Genomic DNA, 15238 nt, shown 5'->3' on the forward strand with positions numbered 1-15238 from the left:
CTCAAATTGTTTCCTACTGTATCAGTCTTGGAACAAACACAAGGTTTAGCGGGATTGAGTATACTGTGTGGTAATACGGTGAAGTGGAGGAGATAGTCTGCTTGTGTCTATCCTGTGTAGAGTTAATATGTGCAAAACAAGAATCTGGCATGAGAGTCAACACTGTGAGTGTTGGCAGTAACAATGACAATAATAATAAAAGATGTCTATTGATGTTCCTGGGATTCTGCCTGCTTTTCACTTACGACTGCTACTGTAGCAGTTCTTCCTGTCTTCTTCTAATTGACCTATTTTTCAACCTCTTCTGGCTCACAGAGGAGTTCATCATGCTTCTTAGAATTACTTCTAACATAAGGCCCCGAATGGGAGAGCACAGACTTGAGGTTATGGTTTACCTGTGGCATCTGTTTCACCGTCTCAAACTTTGTAATCTTGTGAATGAGCTATTATGTATGTATTCATTCACAGCAGTGTTGGGGAAGTAACTTACGTTTTAAATCAGGTTATTATCATGCAGAATTGTTGGATTTTCTGTCTTATTAGAAAAAAAATAACAGGACTCTTCTTATTCCCACCTGTGGCAGGGAAGGGTGCCTAAGGGAATATATCTGAAGGGCATTAAAGTTGCTGGTGATTTTCTTTGTTATTGTTCCCGTCTGTTCAAACTGCCTCTGTGTTTGTGAGGTGAGCTCGCCTTTGGAAGGTGGTGCAGGCACAAGTGTGATTGCGGTGGACCTTCCCTCCCAACTCTCGGTATAATTAGAAGTCCAGATCCACCCTCAGTTGCTCTTTATGACTCCCTGAGAAGGACATTTTTACCATGAATGGTTGCCAAGAAGCCTCGCTGATTCCTGCTTTAGTAACTTTAATAAGACAACAGATCAAAATGCGGTCCAGATTTAGCAAGCCTTGTTAGTATTGTTCTGGAAGAAAGGTAGCTCACAAAACTCATCATTTAGCTATTCAGTGAAATCTACACTTTAATTATGCAGAGAGGATGTGAATAGCAATGGAATGTTTTGATTTTTAATTTCTAATCTGACTTTGAATTTTAACTATTTTTGTCTCTACACAATTTTTAGATACATCTATCTGGGCTGCCTGACCTCACTGAGTGATTGCTATTAATTAACAAGACTTTGTGGGAGAAAGGAACTTGCCTTTTGAGCTTTGTACCAAAGATCTGGGAAAAGTAAGTCATTTTCTAACTAGCTTTTAAAAAAAATTCCGATATACTTCTCTCAGAAAGTTAACAGTGGGTCTGTGGCCTTTCTGCTTTCTTTCTGTCCTGACTTTGTAAGTTTTATGTATTCTTATGGATTTGAAACATGGAAAGGGACTCAGGAGACCTTTTCAAAAACACCTTCTAAAGAGATTTGGATGACTCTCTGCATTTTGCCATTTCTTTTGGGTTTCAAAAACTGAGTCCTCAAGGTTGTAATAAAGCCTTTTATTTGATGTGCAGTAGATGAATTAAACTTTAAAAATAAGGGATGCAATGTGGTGTGACAGAAAAGTGAGTCCAGTTTTATGAGCTTCAGGTATTTTAGACTTTTATATGGGCTCTTTGATTCTGAATTTTTGGAATAAGAATGAAATCCATTTGGTTCTTTTCTTGTCTAGAAGGGAAAACAAAATGTAGAGTCACTTGTTCAAGATGTTCTTCATGTAGCCTGGTCTTGGAAGATTTGGTGCACCTGCCGGTTTTATTATTTTATACCTTTTTGAGGGACTTTCAGATATGCTAATTGAGACACCTGTATCAATGGCTTTGCTATCTTTTAGAAAAAATTGCTTGAGACTATAAATTTAATTTTATTCTCTGATATTTTTGAAAAGGTAAAATGGGCCTTAAAAATAATACAGTCACTGTACTTTGCTGTAGATACTACTTGGAAGCATGCATGGCCCATAAGAATGCAAGCAAAACTACACACACACACACACACACACACACACACACCTTCTTTCTGGCATGTTCCAGGAACAATATCATTGACAATAGGAACTGTGCATGCATTTAATTACTAGGTAGTTTTCTAAACTAGGCATGCCTTGTGTCTTACAGCTCCTCTACATATTTGATAGTACAAATGAACTAGTTGAAGCAGCTAAAGTAAAGCAAGGCAGAAAAGAACTCTGCTTTAGAAGTTCTATAGAAACATTAAATAAGACCAGATTTTATTGTTAGACTAGTGTCCTGGTGCACAGATTCATGCTCATTGAAAGGAAATTAATTAGAAGAAATATTTTAATATCACTGTTCGCCCTTTCTCTATAATAGAAGTGTCAACCAAATTCATGATCGACAATGACAGATTGAAACACGCATGCAATTAGCGCCAGTGAGAGCTTTATATGTATCGTGCATGTGTGAGTCAACTTAGCCTTTTATAGATATAGAATAAACTTGATTAATTAGACCTGCTTTCTGATGTAGCTAAACTTTTTCCAGCCCATTGAAGGACCCCAGCTTCTCTTTCACATAATTGTCAGCAACACAGCAGTAAATATCAACAGGAAGCAGATTATTATTGTGGATCACGCAGGAAGAACAAAGGGTAAAATACTTAACCGTAGCAATGTTTGACTATATTCTGCACAGGGAGACAACCTGAAGTCATTTTCAAGGTCCACCATTTCTTACTTCTTTTCAGTCGGGTCAAGTTTCTAAACTTTCTAAATCTTTGTTTTAGAAAGAAAATAGGTGAACAAAAAGAAAATAGGATTACACTGAATCTCCTATCTACCCACTCCAGGACTTCTGTGAGGATCAAATGAGATGAGGCATGGGAAAACGCTTCACAGACATTTGGTTAAAGTGTAAAATGTTTGCACCTGACTATAAAGCAAGTCACGTTCCTGGGCTGAAGAAACTGCAAGGAGGCTAGTCGCTAGGGAGAGGAAGCCAGGAGTTGTTGTGTGACATCATTACCCGGAGCCCACAGCGATGATCATTTCCGAGCTGGGCTGGGCTGTGGGCCACATTTTACACCATGGGATCTTGACATCGTTGGCTGTGATTTGGTGGGGTGTTGCTCCTGGGTGGTGATGGAGCCTGTGTCCTACTTGGGGGAAGCCGAGTGTTGGTTTGTTGGTGCCAGGTCCGTGGTGCCATTTATTTTTAAATGGCTAGTGTGTGTCATGGCAGCTCCTGTGTTGAGCATCTGCCCCCTGATGGTCAGTGCATGTTATAGCTACCGGTTGGACGGACACTTAGCCTTTTATATATATTGATTGTATTTACTATAAATTACTTATAATTAGATTGTGTATTTTTTGGTAGTAATTATAATAATAAGGTAAGGGTCTTTAACTATGAACCCCATTTGAAGTTTAATAAGATATTTGTACTAAAAAAATACTATACACACACATAGAGTACTCACACACCACGAATATAATTCTGAGTGCTGTCGAGTCTCTGCTCATATAGTCCATTGAAAGGAAGGACTTTGAAAATTTCCTCCCAAAACAGTTGCTTTGCTCCAGTGAAATATTGCAATAGTGAAATACTTTTGGCAATGGAATTTTAAAAAATGATAGCAGTTTTTATTTAGTTAGATTTTGTAGTCTTATATTCACATATTGACCTTAAAACAAAGGAAATCCTATTGGTATAGTTGTTATTCCAACTTGGAAGGATATTTGAAAGAGGATTATGTTGGAAGTCACCAATCTGTTCACAGAAATGGAATGAAAAGGACAAAAGATTAATTCTATGGGCCTCAGGATTCAGATATTTGCAGTGGTGTTTGGAGATAGAACGTAGTCTCAGAAAGTAAGCTGCTTAAACAGCCTTTCAAATCATTTAGGATCTCTTGAAAATTTAATATAGTCTCTGGTGAAATATTTTGCTTCCATTATACCAAAATATTCCCTTTGGGACATTGCTGTAAAAGTCATTTTTCCATTTTGTGGAGGCAAGGTAGCTATAGGACTTCTGATCACAATAATAAGCTGAGACAGACACTGTGTTGCCAGAGGGACCATCGCAAACAGATCTCTACTCACTAACCCTGATGTCATAGGTGAATTTTTATATGCACCAATGGATGTTCATAATTCACCTTTAAGCTAGCAAAAAATGAAAGAAGGAGGTCATAGTATATAAGTATGCTCCACATGGATCTCGTCCTGAAGAAATAGTTATGTGGAAGTGATCATTAAGGGAGGAGGAGGGACATCCTTTCTGAAATTTACAAGCCATGAGCAAACGGTGCTGACAGTACTTTGTACACTCTCAGGGGTGCTTACCTGTGTTGGTGACTGGTTTCTTTTTGAGGAGGCAAGCCCACGGTTTTAGGGAAAATTCAGAACCACAGACCACCTCCGCACTTCTCCTTAACTCCCTTCTGTCCTCTACTTTTATTTTTTTCTTAATCACAAATATGTTTTCAAGTCTTCCCTGTTTCAAGGATTTTTATTTAATTATCTGAGGTCGATTTCTGGAAACTTGAGTCTGTAATGTTGACAAAATATAGATACACTTTTGAAAAATTAGCCATGGATGATTAACAAGTAAAAAAACAACTTCTATTTTATTATCTTATTTAATATGTGCATATGTTTATGTTAATACTAAAAGAGTAGTATATGCCATAAATTATTTGGTACCCTGTTTTTTTCCATTTAACAATAAATAATGAACTCCTGTGCTAATAAATAAATTTAAAAAATTCTCACCAGAGGTTATGTTTTTATTGATTTTGATGTGAGAGAGAAATATCGATTGGTTGCCTCCCATATGAGTCCCGACTGGGGATTGAACCCACCATTTAGGTATGTGCCCTGACCGGGAATTGAACCCACAACCTTTTGGTGCACAGGGCAAAACTCCAACCAACTCAGCCACCTGACCAGGGCCCTATCCTAATAAATATTTATCTATAATATCATTCTTAGTGAAAGCGAAACTGTTGGATCTTAGCTTTATGTTGATTTGAGGCTGCCCCGGCTTTCAGTTAGAGAGGAGTAGAAATAGCTAGGTTTTTCATTTGCAAACAGAGAATAGATTAGGACTGCCCTTCTGTAATCTCTGCAGTGTTTACTGTAACCACACATCTTCTGAATAGGAGGCTTGTGGGGCTAAATATGTGGTTCAAATTGTAGGGGTTACTGTCTGACAGGTACTGTGTATAAAGCATTGTGTCTTCTTTGGGCCCTTTGTTCTATTACAAGAATGCAGGTGACATGTTCCTCCCGCTTAGCTGTCTCCATCAATATTTCTGTTCTTAAGGAAGGATTCTACCTTCATATTTCTTCCTCGCAAGAAACTCTGTCTCAGATAAGGTAATGGGTACAGAAGGAACATTTATAGACTTTGGGATATAATGTATTGGAATAAATTCGAATTCAAATTAATTGGAGATGCAAAATGTTTTAGAGGCCTTTGCATGCTTTCTCAATTTTAAGTTTATTTATTAAGCCAACATCTGTTGAGCAACTACTATGTGCCAGGCACTGTGTTAGGAGCTCATTATTCAAAGATTAATGAGATATGCTCTTCCTTTCAAGGAACTTAACTTGAGTTTCAAATTCAGAACTCAAATAACATTTATTCAGCTTGTACGGTATGCCGAGCAGTGGGCTGGATGGGTGGTCTTAGATGAGGTATTTGGCTAGTAAAATTGAGTAATGATATTTATTGACCCATCCCCTCCAAAATAACTTATGAATAGAATTTTCTAATCTATACATTTTTTCTTCCATTATATTTTATTAAACTTTTGGTACCTGCTACTACTTGTTAAGTTAAATTAGCAAATGGGAAAAAAAGTTAAATAACAAGCATTTAATTGATAAATTTAGAATGATGATTTTAAAAACATGTATGTGTGTGTGTACATGTATGTTTTTTATATTTAGAAACCTGTATACATTTAATGTAGTCATACTTTCTCCTAGTAGAGTAGTTCTTAGTTCACATGATACAAATAAACATATCAAGATTGACTTTCTTTTTCTTTCTTTTTTTTTTAATATATATTTTATTGATTTTTTACAGCGAAGAAGGGAGAAGGATAGAGTTAGAAACATCGATGAGAGAGAAATATCTATCAGCTGCCTCTTGCACACTCCCTACTGGGGATGTGCCCACAACCAAGGTACATGCCCTTGACCGGAATCGAACCTGGGACCCTTGAGTCCGCAGGCCGACGCTCTATCCATTGAGCCAAACCGGTTAGGGCTATTTTTCTTTTTTTAAGTATATCAAGATTTAATGGCGTTCTGCCCTTAGTGTAGCTCCACTGTCTGAACAAGTATGGAAGCCATAGTGTTTAATCACTTGGTTTTCCCAGTAATTTCTGGGATTGGGATTATTGAAACTCAGGGGGGTAAAGGAACTTGCTCACATTCACACAGCTAGAAAATGTTAGAGTTAGGATTCCAACTTCCATCTGTCTAACTCTTGCAGGATCCTCCTGAGTCCAGTGAGCTGGTGGGGAAGGTGGACTCCCACATGCTCCGGGCCTGCCGAGGAGGGGCAGTCATTTCAGCTGAGGAATCGGGAAAGGTGTTTGCTGCACTGAAGAGCTGGCAGGGAAATCAGTCTCAGGGCTGAGCTAGAAGACAGAAAAGTGGAGAAGAGGAGGGGCTGCAGGAAATGCATGCTCCAGGTCATAGAGGAATATAGGCTCATGGGTGTTCAGAGAGTGGCTGGGGATGCGCGTGTTGGGGAGCAGCGTAGGGTAGGCTCAGGTTGCAAAGCCTTGGTGCCAGAATGAGGAAGGCCTGTGTGTGCCATGCTGGAGATGGGGGGTTTTATTAAGCTCTATATCAGTGGTTCTCAACCTTCTGGCCCTTTAAACACAGTTCCTCATGTTGTGACCCAATCATAAAATTATTTTCGTTGCTACTTCATAACTGTAATGAATCGTAATGTAAATATCTGATATGCAGGATGGTCTTAGGCGACCCCTGTGAAAGGGTCATTCGACCGCCAAAGGGGTCATGACCCACAGTTTGAGAACTGCTGCTCTATATAATGGTGAGAATTTTACAGTAGAAGACATTTCATAACTGGAGGGGAGCTTTACAAAAGTCACTTGGGGGCAGGCTGCAGTATAGCCTGAAGAAGAGGAAACTGGAGACAGGGCTGCCGTGCCAGGTGTTGCAGATTGTTGACTGCACAAGGGCACGTGTGAGTGGTGGTGGGGACCGATAATGGCCCAGCAGGTTATTCACCAAGCTGTGTGCTCTTGGGGTTGGGCCTGCCTAGAGAGGGCCTGCACCTTTAAGAATTTTCGCAACAAGCTGCTCTGCTTGCTTTTAAATTGCTTATGAAATAATAGGAGAGATTAGATCAAGAAATAACCATGTACCCTAAGGCTTGAGTCTGGAGGTGGATGTGATGGTCTGTTTCCTGACTATATGATGTTGGGCATGTTCCCCGTCCTCTCAAAGTCGATTTCCTCATCATTAAAGGAGAGTTAATAGGATCTAGCAGGGCTCCGGACAGAGCAGTTAAGGGGCATTGGTGAGAAAAGGAGCTGGATAGGCAAGATGGACAGATCATAGTCCTGGGGCTGGAAGCCGCTGCTAGCAGGCTACCCTGAGAGTGTCCTGAGGACTTATTAAGAGTTTTACATGTTTTATCTTAGTTAATCCTACATCCGTTCTGAGAGGTAGATGTCCTTGCCTCATTTTAAAGATTTTGAAACTTTGGCTCAGGTGGTTAATAACTTGTCTAATGTCACACAGCCAGGGAGTGGCATAGTCAAGGCTTGAGCCCAGGTCTGTGTGGCTCTCATGCTCTTAACAGCTGTGCTGAAGTGCTGTGCTATGAAGTATGTACTCTATGTTGAACTCCCTTAAAACCCAACTTGAATCTCTCTGATGACATAATCTGATTTTATCTTTTATTGTTTTCCACTTGAATTGGGTCATAGTTTTCATATAATATTGTGTTTAATTTACTAGACTGTGAGATCCTGAGGACTGGGATGTAGCCTTATTAATTTTTTTTGGTCTTTTCTAACTCTCTGTTCCCTAAATTATGCATAGAGAAGGTGATAAATCTCTAAAATTATTTTGTGTCCTAAAATTCAATAATTTTTAATTATGTAAGTAAGGCTTCCATTGCAGTAAAAGTGAAGTAAAAGGAGTCACCTGCCCTGGCTCCATTGGCTGGAGCATTGTCCTGTACACTAAAAGGTGGCAGGTTTGATTCCCTTTCAGGGCACACACGTAGGCTGTGGGTTCTGTCCTCAGTTGGAGCACATGTGGGAGGCAACCGATCGATGTTCCTCTCTCTCTCTCTCATTAATAAAAACATATTTTTAGATGGTGAGAATTAAAAGATGATAAAACAAAAGGAGTCACTGGATTTTGTGTGATATCTGGATTGATTGCTAAAGTTTTAGGGAATTCCTAATTGCCATTTTATCAGATAAATAATTGGTGACTTGCTGTCAAAGACTGCAGCCAAGATCAAAGTGCGCTTTGCAAGCCCTCTTTGCAGGCTGTGAAGCCATGCCTTTGGCTGCATCATTTTGCCGGGTATAAAAGTCAAATGTCTTGAATGATCATTTTGAGTCCAGGAACCATGTTACAACTGTCACTCATGCTGATGAAGACCTCAGTTTGTAAACTCATGCGGAGCCCTTTTGCTGAAGGTCACTCTTGTTTGGTCCCTGCTGGGTGCAGATTGAGACAGCGGATAAATGTGCTTTCCTCCTTTAGGGCAGATCATCAGGGCCCCGGGTTCACATTGCCTAAGTTTGCATCCAGCTTCTCTCTGCTTCTGAGCTCTGTGACCTTGGCGAGAAAGTCTGTCAGATGAGGATGGGTAAGAAAACAGGTTGTCGTGATTGGTTCATGTGCTGCTGGCTCATTGGGAATTTAGGGGGGAATCCACATCCTGACGGGAGCCACTTGTGCTTTAAAGGAGCCCAACGTGTGAGCGCGGAGGACAGATTGGACGCTTCACTGTTACAGCCCATGTTTATCTCAGGACCAGTCTTTGCTGATGTCATAGCAGAGGTCATGTTCTCTTATAACGAGTGCATCTCCTTCGTGAACTCTATGGAGGCAGGTTTGGCTGTGCTTCATAGTCTGTTTGCCTGAGGACAGTAGAACGTGATGGCTTTTAAGAAAATGGAAAATGCTATTCCAGATCGGCATTGGCTCTGGGCTTTGAGAAACTCAGGGTTTCTTTCATCTTCCAGAAGAACAGCCCAAGTGAGCTGTGAGAAAGGAAACCAGACCCAGGGACGTTTCCTAGCTTGTCTCTGCTGCTCCTGAGAAAGAGGAAGAGAAGGCCCTACATAGCTCCGGCAGCCTCAGTAGGTGGCGAGTTCAGGTGCGCTGAAATAGAGCACGTGGGAGCTTCTGATTCCCACGGGCCACTGCTGGGCCTGCGGGAAACGCAAGGACAGCAGAATGGGCCTCAGAACAGTGCTCGACTGCAAAAACAAACGTGTGCCTGTCTGCCACAGAGTTTATATTCTCTCCTAAATGTGAAGTCGCACAAAGACTCATGATGTTATGCCCTCTTGAGGTTTTATATCTTGGATTACTCGAAAAGCAGGCACGTCGGGTAAAAATACTCCCCAGACCCAATCATTCTTGGAGTTTACACTTGCGCGTAGGGCAAACTTGGCTTGTGCATTCTTCACAGAAAAAAGCAGGAGCTCTCAATAAACGTAGAATTAAAAAACCACTTCCAGGGTCCCCTCCCCCCACTATGTGACCCCTGCAAAAAGCTTCAGTCGGCTGTAAGCTGGTAATCCCTTAACACGTGGATACTTCGGTGGCGAAAATAAAATCGGGTTGTGCACCTTTCCTTTCACTTGTTAAACTAATTGTTGTTTTCCTGCATTTAAAAGCAGATGTTAAGCTCTTCCTTTGATGTTCACCAGCAGACAGACTCCAGTTGTGTTGTAATATGTTTATTCAAACATATCTATTGTTTAAATAAAGATCAGCTTTGGCAAATTAGATTTTGATGGTTACATTTTCATCTGGAGCCACAGAACAGAATAGCAATTTATTCATTCATTCAATTCACATTCATGTGATTCCTGCTTGGCCCCTTACATAGATTGTTTTCAAATCTCACAAATACCACAAAAACCTTGCAAACTAGATAGTGCTATCTCTATGTTATAGATAAGAAAAACAAGGCATAGAGAGTGATCAGAAAACTTACTCATGGTTACATTGCTATTAAGTGTCCGGGAGATACATATGGGCTTTTTTTTTTTTTTTTTGGCTGAACCCAAAGCTGCCTTTTAAGAGGAGATAATCAATGGAACAAAGATTTTGAGGAGTTGGAATCAAGAAAAAAGAGGTTAACCTTGAACCTTTTGTTCATTCATTCACTCAGCAGATACCTAGTATTTACCGAGTGCTTATTTTGTGCCAGGCACTCTGCAAGGTGCTGCAGAGTCAGTGGTGGGCAAGACACAGTCGAGTCCTCACCAGCTTCAAGGAGGAAACAATAATTGAAGAAGAGTGTTTGCTCCCCCCAAAGCTACAGTGTCTTGGTTGGGAGAGATTTTTTTAAAATTGATTTCAGAGGAAGGGAAAGAGAGAGAGAAACACTAATGATGAGACAGAGCAGTGATGGCGAACCTTTTGAGCTCGGCGTGTCAGCATTTTGAAAAACCCTAACTTAACTCTGATGCCATGTCACATATAAAAATGTTTTTATATTTGCAACCATAGTAAAACAAAGACTTATATTTTTGATATTTATTTTATATATTTAAATGCCATTTAACAAAGAAAAATCAACCAAAAAAATGAGTTCGCGTGTCACCTCTGACACGCGTGCCATAGGTTCACCATCACTGAGATAGAGTCATTGATAGAAACATAAATGATGTGAAAGAATCATTGATTGGCTGCCTCCTGCACGCCCCCTACTGGGGATTGAGCCCGCAACCCAGGCATGTCCTTTGACCGGAATTGAACCAGGGATCCCTCAGTCCGCAGGCCGACTCTTTAGCCTCTTGAGCCAAACCAGCTACAGCTTGGTTGGGAGAGATTTTATAAAAAAAATTTTAAGATGTGGAAATTTTGACACCTTGACAAAAGTTTATTTTATTATTCTTTTAGATCAGTATATATCCTAAATTAATCAACAGAGGGGTGGCTTCACTAGAATACTTCGCAATTGTACCCCTTGCTCGGGCTCCTTAGAACAGGCAGGGATGGAGGTTGGAGTGATACTATATTGAGTTTTAAGTAAAATGTTGCAAACACAGATTTGAAAAACCACCTGGCAAAGACTGTCTGTTTCAGCTTTGGATTCTGCATTTCATATAGGAGGCACAGTGCCTGGCATGTAGCAAGTGCCAATACCTCTGGTTGGTTGGCTCCGTGATGGGAAATCAAATTGGGGGAAGGAAGCTCATAGGGAGGGGATAAGTTGAGTAACGTCAAGGAGGAATGTGAGGTTGGCAATAAAAGCCCCCGATAAATAAGCAAGGGGAGCCATGGCAGATTACAGACTTACTTCACACGTGCAAACTGTTTTAATAACCACGGTGGGGAGGAGCTGTGTTCAGAGGATCTGGACCTGCCATTGAGTTTGGGCGCCTGGGAGAGACGGCAGCCTGCCTTTGATCGTCTAATTGGACTCTTCTGGCTTGCTGTTCACACATGAACCCTCTATGCCCTCTTTCCAACCACGGTGTTGATTTCATTTTTGAGATTTTTGGCTTTTAAGTATTTGGTAGGGTGACCAGACATGTTGGTTTGTTGGGACAATCCTGACTCTGCCTGTTTTCTGTTATTATATTTCGTAATGTTCTCTCTCAATATCATGTGTCCTGGTTTGGAAGGTAAATTAAATGGCCACCCCGCTAAGAAGGGAATTTGGTGGTGGTCTATATCTTTAAAGGAAACCTTTATAGCATCCAGACTACTTTGAAGAATTAACTTAATGTGGACGTAGTACCAGTAAAATTACACAATACACTAGTGTCTGATTTCTTATAATAAGTAGAAAGAGAAAATGAGTGGTAGCTGAAAAGAATCAGATGTAGGGAGGAATAAGTTGATTTCAACAAAATGAACTTTAATTACAACTAATGGCTGGCATCGCCATATGAGAAAGGGCATTTAAAGGTTATCCTGATGATGGGTAGTGTTTAGGGGACCTGGCATGCTTCGAGGAAATCTTGGCATCATCAGTAGTTTAGATTTAGAGTTTCAGTGTTTCCACAGCAATGGTAATTGAATGCAGATGCATTTTCATTTGTTCTCTAAGTAGAAAGTGAAAGAAATAATTCTTTAGAACGGAGGCTTTGTCAGAGATTTAAAGAAATGGCTGGATGGAAAGTTGTTACATTCAAATCCCCCCCCCCCCCAATCTTCTGTTAAATCGTGTCTTTTGTTGAAATATTTTAATCAAATGAGGCATTCATATAGGGACTTCACGGGTATTAATGGAATCTATATTGGGATTTTTCTCTTAATAAATAGGGTTAAGTTGGTTTTTATAGTTCATTTGTATGGATTTGAAGAAACAAACTAGTATTTTGTCATACAGATGTATGTGAAAACTTTAGGTATTCAGGTAATGCCTGACAGTAATTGCAGTATAAGAGTGGGTGGATTAAAATCATGCTTATGACCAGTCTTTTCCACATTAATATTTTATGAGATAGTGATGCATTTGCCTTCAGATCCCATTGTTTCTTGTTCCCTGCAGTTTAATCTTTCATAGGAGGGTAGATTTCTAGAGTAGAGGGACTGTTTCTATACAATCCTATAAAATTCCATTTGTTTTGGAATTAAATTTGGACTTTGCCACTGGCTATCTCTGGGTTAAGTTCTTTCTCTGAGGCTCAACTTTCTAGCCTATAAAATGGGGAAAACTATATCTATTGCTTAGAGTTAGTTAATATGTTTATTCATTCCAGAATCTGGAATAAATATTAAGCATGCTACACAAAGTTTAGTGTTCTTCCAGGCTGAGTCACTGGCAGATACTGAGGATAGAGAGGCATGTGTTGTTACTGGAAGGGTGAAACTCAAAATAGTTAACCAGTTTCTGGCCAATTAGAATGGATTCTGACTGTAAACATTCTGGGTGGTCATCATGGTTCTCACTGGGTATCAGCCTGTCGTGTCAGTATCAGCAAATCTGTGTGTGACCTGGGATGGTGTGCAAGGAGACCCACTGTGCTTCCTAGTATAAATCAACGCTTCCTCCTCTGAGATGATCGGGAAGGGACACCCCCTTCATATGATGGAGTGAGCCTAGCCTTCCGCCTGGATTCCTGTCTCAAAGGTTCCCGATTTCTTTGGGGACCTTGCTGATCATCGCTGCCAGCAGTGTGACAGCTCTTTGGGAACGGTGCTTTCCCATTTTCTATTCCATCCCTAATCTGGAAACAGGTCCTTAGTTCCTTATAGCAGATAGAAGTGGAGTTCATGACTTCTCACAAAACCTCGAGAGTCGCATAAAATTGGTTCCTAGATACGCTGGCCTAGACCAGCGGTTCTCAACCTGTGGGTCGCGACCCCTTTGGCGGTTGAACGACCCTTTCATAGGGGTCGCCTAAGACCATCCTGCATATCAGATATTTACATTATGATTCATAACAGTAGCAACATTACAGTTATGAAGTAGCAATGAAAATAATTTTATGGTTGGGTCACAACATGAGGAACTGTATTTAAAGGGCCAGGAGGTTGAGAACCACTGGCCTAGACCCATTCTCACAGGGTCCTGTACAAGGCTGCCTCTCTGGCCTCACTCCTGACCCCCAACCCAGAAGTGACTGTTAGCCCATCTAGACATAGAGCCCAGGCATCAAAGAGACTGAGGCCCTGGAAGAAGGAGGATTCCCCTCTTCCTCTGCCAAGTCTTTCCTGGCTGGTTCTCATTCCTTATCTCAGGCTCTGCTCTTCCCAGGATAATTGACATTGGGCACTCCTGCTCTCACAGGGCAGGCCCTGCCCTCTTCCACAGTGATGAAAAGCTTCCATATAATCCTGGGAGGTTTCTTCCATATAATCCGTGTCTGGTGGAACCATATTGGGCACATACTGGTGTAGTTAAAAGTCTTTAAGTAACTGTGTTGTGATCACCTCAGACCTGTTAGTTTGTCTGTCATTAAAAAGACAGGAGATAGCAAGTGTTGGCGAGGATGTGGAGCAAAGGGACCCTTGTGCATTGCTGGTGGGAATGTAAATTGGTGCACCCACTATGGAAAACAGTATGGAGGTTTCTAAAAAAATTAAAAATAGACCTACCTTATGATCCAGCGATTCTACTGTGAGAACATATCCAAAGGAAATGAAACCATTACCTGGTAGAAGTATCTGTGCTCTCCTATTCATTCAAGCATTATTTTTACAACTGCCAATACATGGAAGCAACCAAAGTGTCCATCAGCTGCTGAATGGATAAAGGAACTGCAGTCCATATACACAATGGAATATTACTCAGCAGCACTGATTGGTAGCCTCTACGATATAAGAGATGTAGACATAGTTATGTCACATAAAATTTGTTTTAATCACGTGTATAAAAGTCTTAATTGTCTGACAGAAAATGGTCCCTCTTCCTCTCTAGCCTTTTTCCTTCAAGTCTAAACCTTCCGAGAGGCCTGTTCCACTGTTTGTCCAGAGTTTCATGTGTCTTGTTTCTCCAGCAAGCTCAGCTTCCTGTTGCCAGCACCTGTGTCACATCCTTCATTTCTGTTCCACACCTACCACAGCCTTCTGTGTTTGTAGTAAGCGTTGAAGGATTGGCGGTTCATTTGACCTGCTCTCAGTTACTACTTTTTCAAATGAGAGACGATATTTCACCATTTTATACTTTCCTTAAAACTTCATCGACTATCAGTTTACATTGTGTGATATTGGTGAAATCAGTGACATTTTAATTGTATCTTGTCATATTTGTTAAATTCAGATTAAGAAGGTGTTTGAGAGGTTATATAATCCAATGCAGATTCTTATAGTGAAATCTAAAAATCTGCTACTTCTGATGATTGGAAACAGAACCTTCACAGGACAAATGTGAAACCCCTCCGTATAAATTTCTGTCCGATCCCGTTAACCATTGCAGAGGGGGGAACAAAGAACAATTTCTATATACCTAAATGCTCACTCACAGTTTGGGTACAGTGAGTCCTTTTTGGAAATAGCTATTGAGGGTTCTACCATTTTGAAATTCATTAGCTGGCTATGAATGTGCCTTCTTTGTATTTGTGCATAAGAACCCAACCTTACTTTTAAATTTCTTAAAAAGATAGTGTTGGAGCCCTGGCTG

The 15238-nt window shown here is 40.5% G+C and overlaps 1 protein-coding gene across 10 annotated transcripts in view; it reads left to right on the forward strand.

The window, feature by feature from the left end:
- The window catches only part of APBB2 (amyloid beta precursor protein binding family B member 2), a 329970-nt gene that overhangs the window by 102020 nt on the left and 212712 nt on the right, over positions 1-15238 (forward strand). For 4 of the 10 annotated variants that reach the window (XM_059672655.1, XM_059672675.1, XM_059672696.1 and 1 more), the window contains exon 1: positions 1064-1192. The exons of 1 other annotated variant lie outside the window; for it this stretch is intronic. The gene's annotated coding sequence lies outside the window, so the exon portion shown is untranslated. Of the gene's footprint in view, positions 1-1062; positions 1193-15238 lie in introns of those variants that run through there. 5 more of the 10 variants (XM_059672717.1, XM_059672706.1, XM_059672712.1 and 2 more) reach the window with 3 other exon arrangements.

Source organism: Myotis daubentonii, chromosome 1 (assembly GCF_963259705.1).
Source record: "Myotis daubentonii chromosome 1, mMyoDau2.1, whole genome shotgun sequence".
In the NCBI taxonomy this organism is placed as follows: domain Eukaryota; kingdom Metazoa; phylum Chordata; class Mammalia; order Chiroptera; family Vespertilionidae; genus Myotis; species Myotis daubentonii.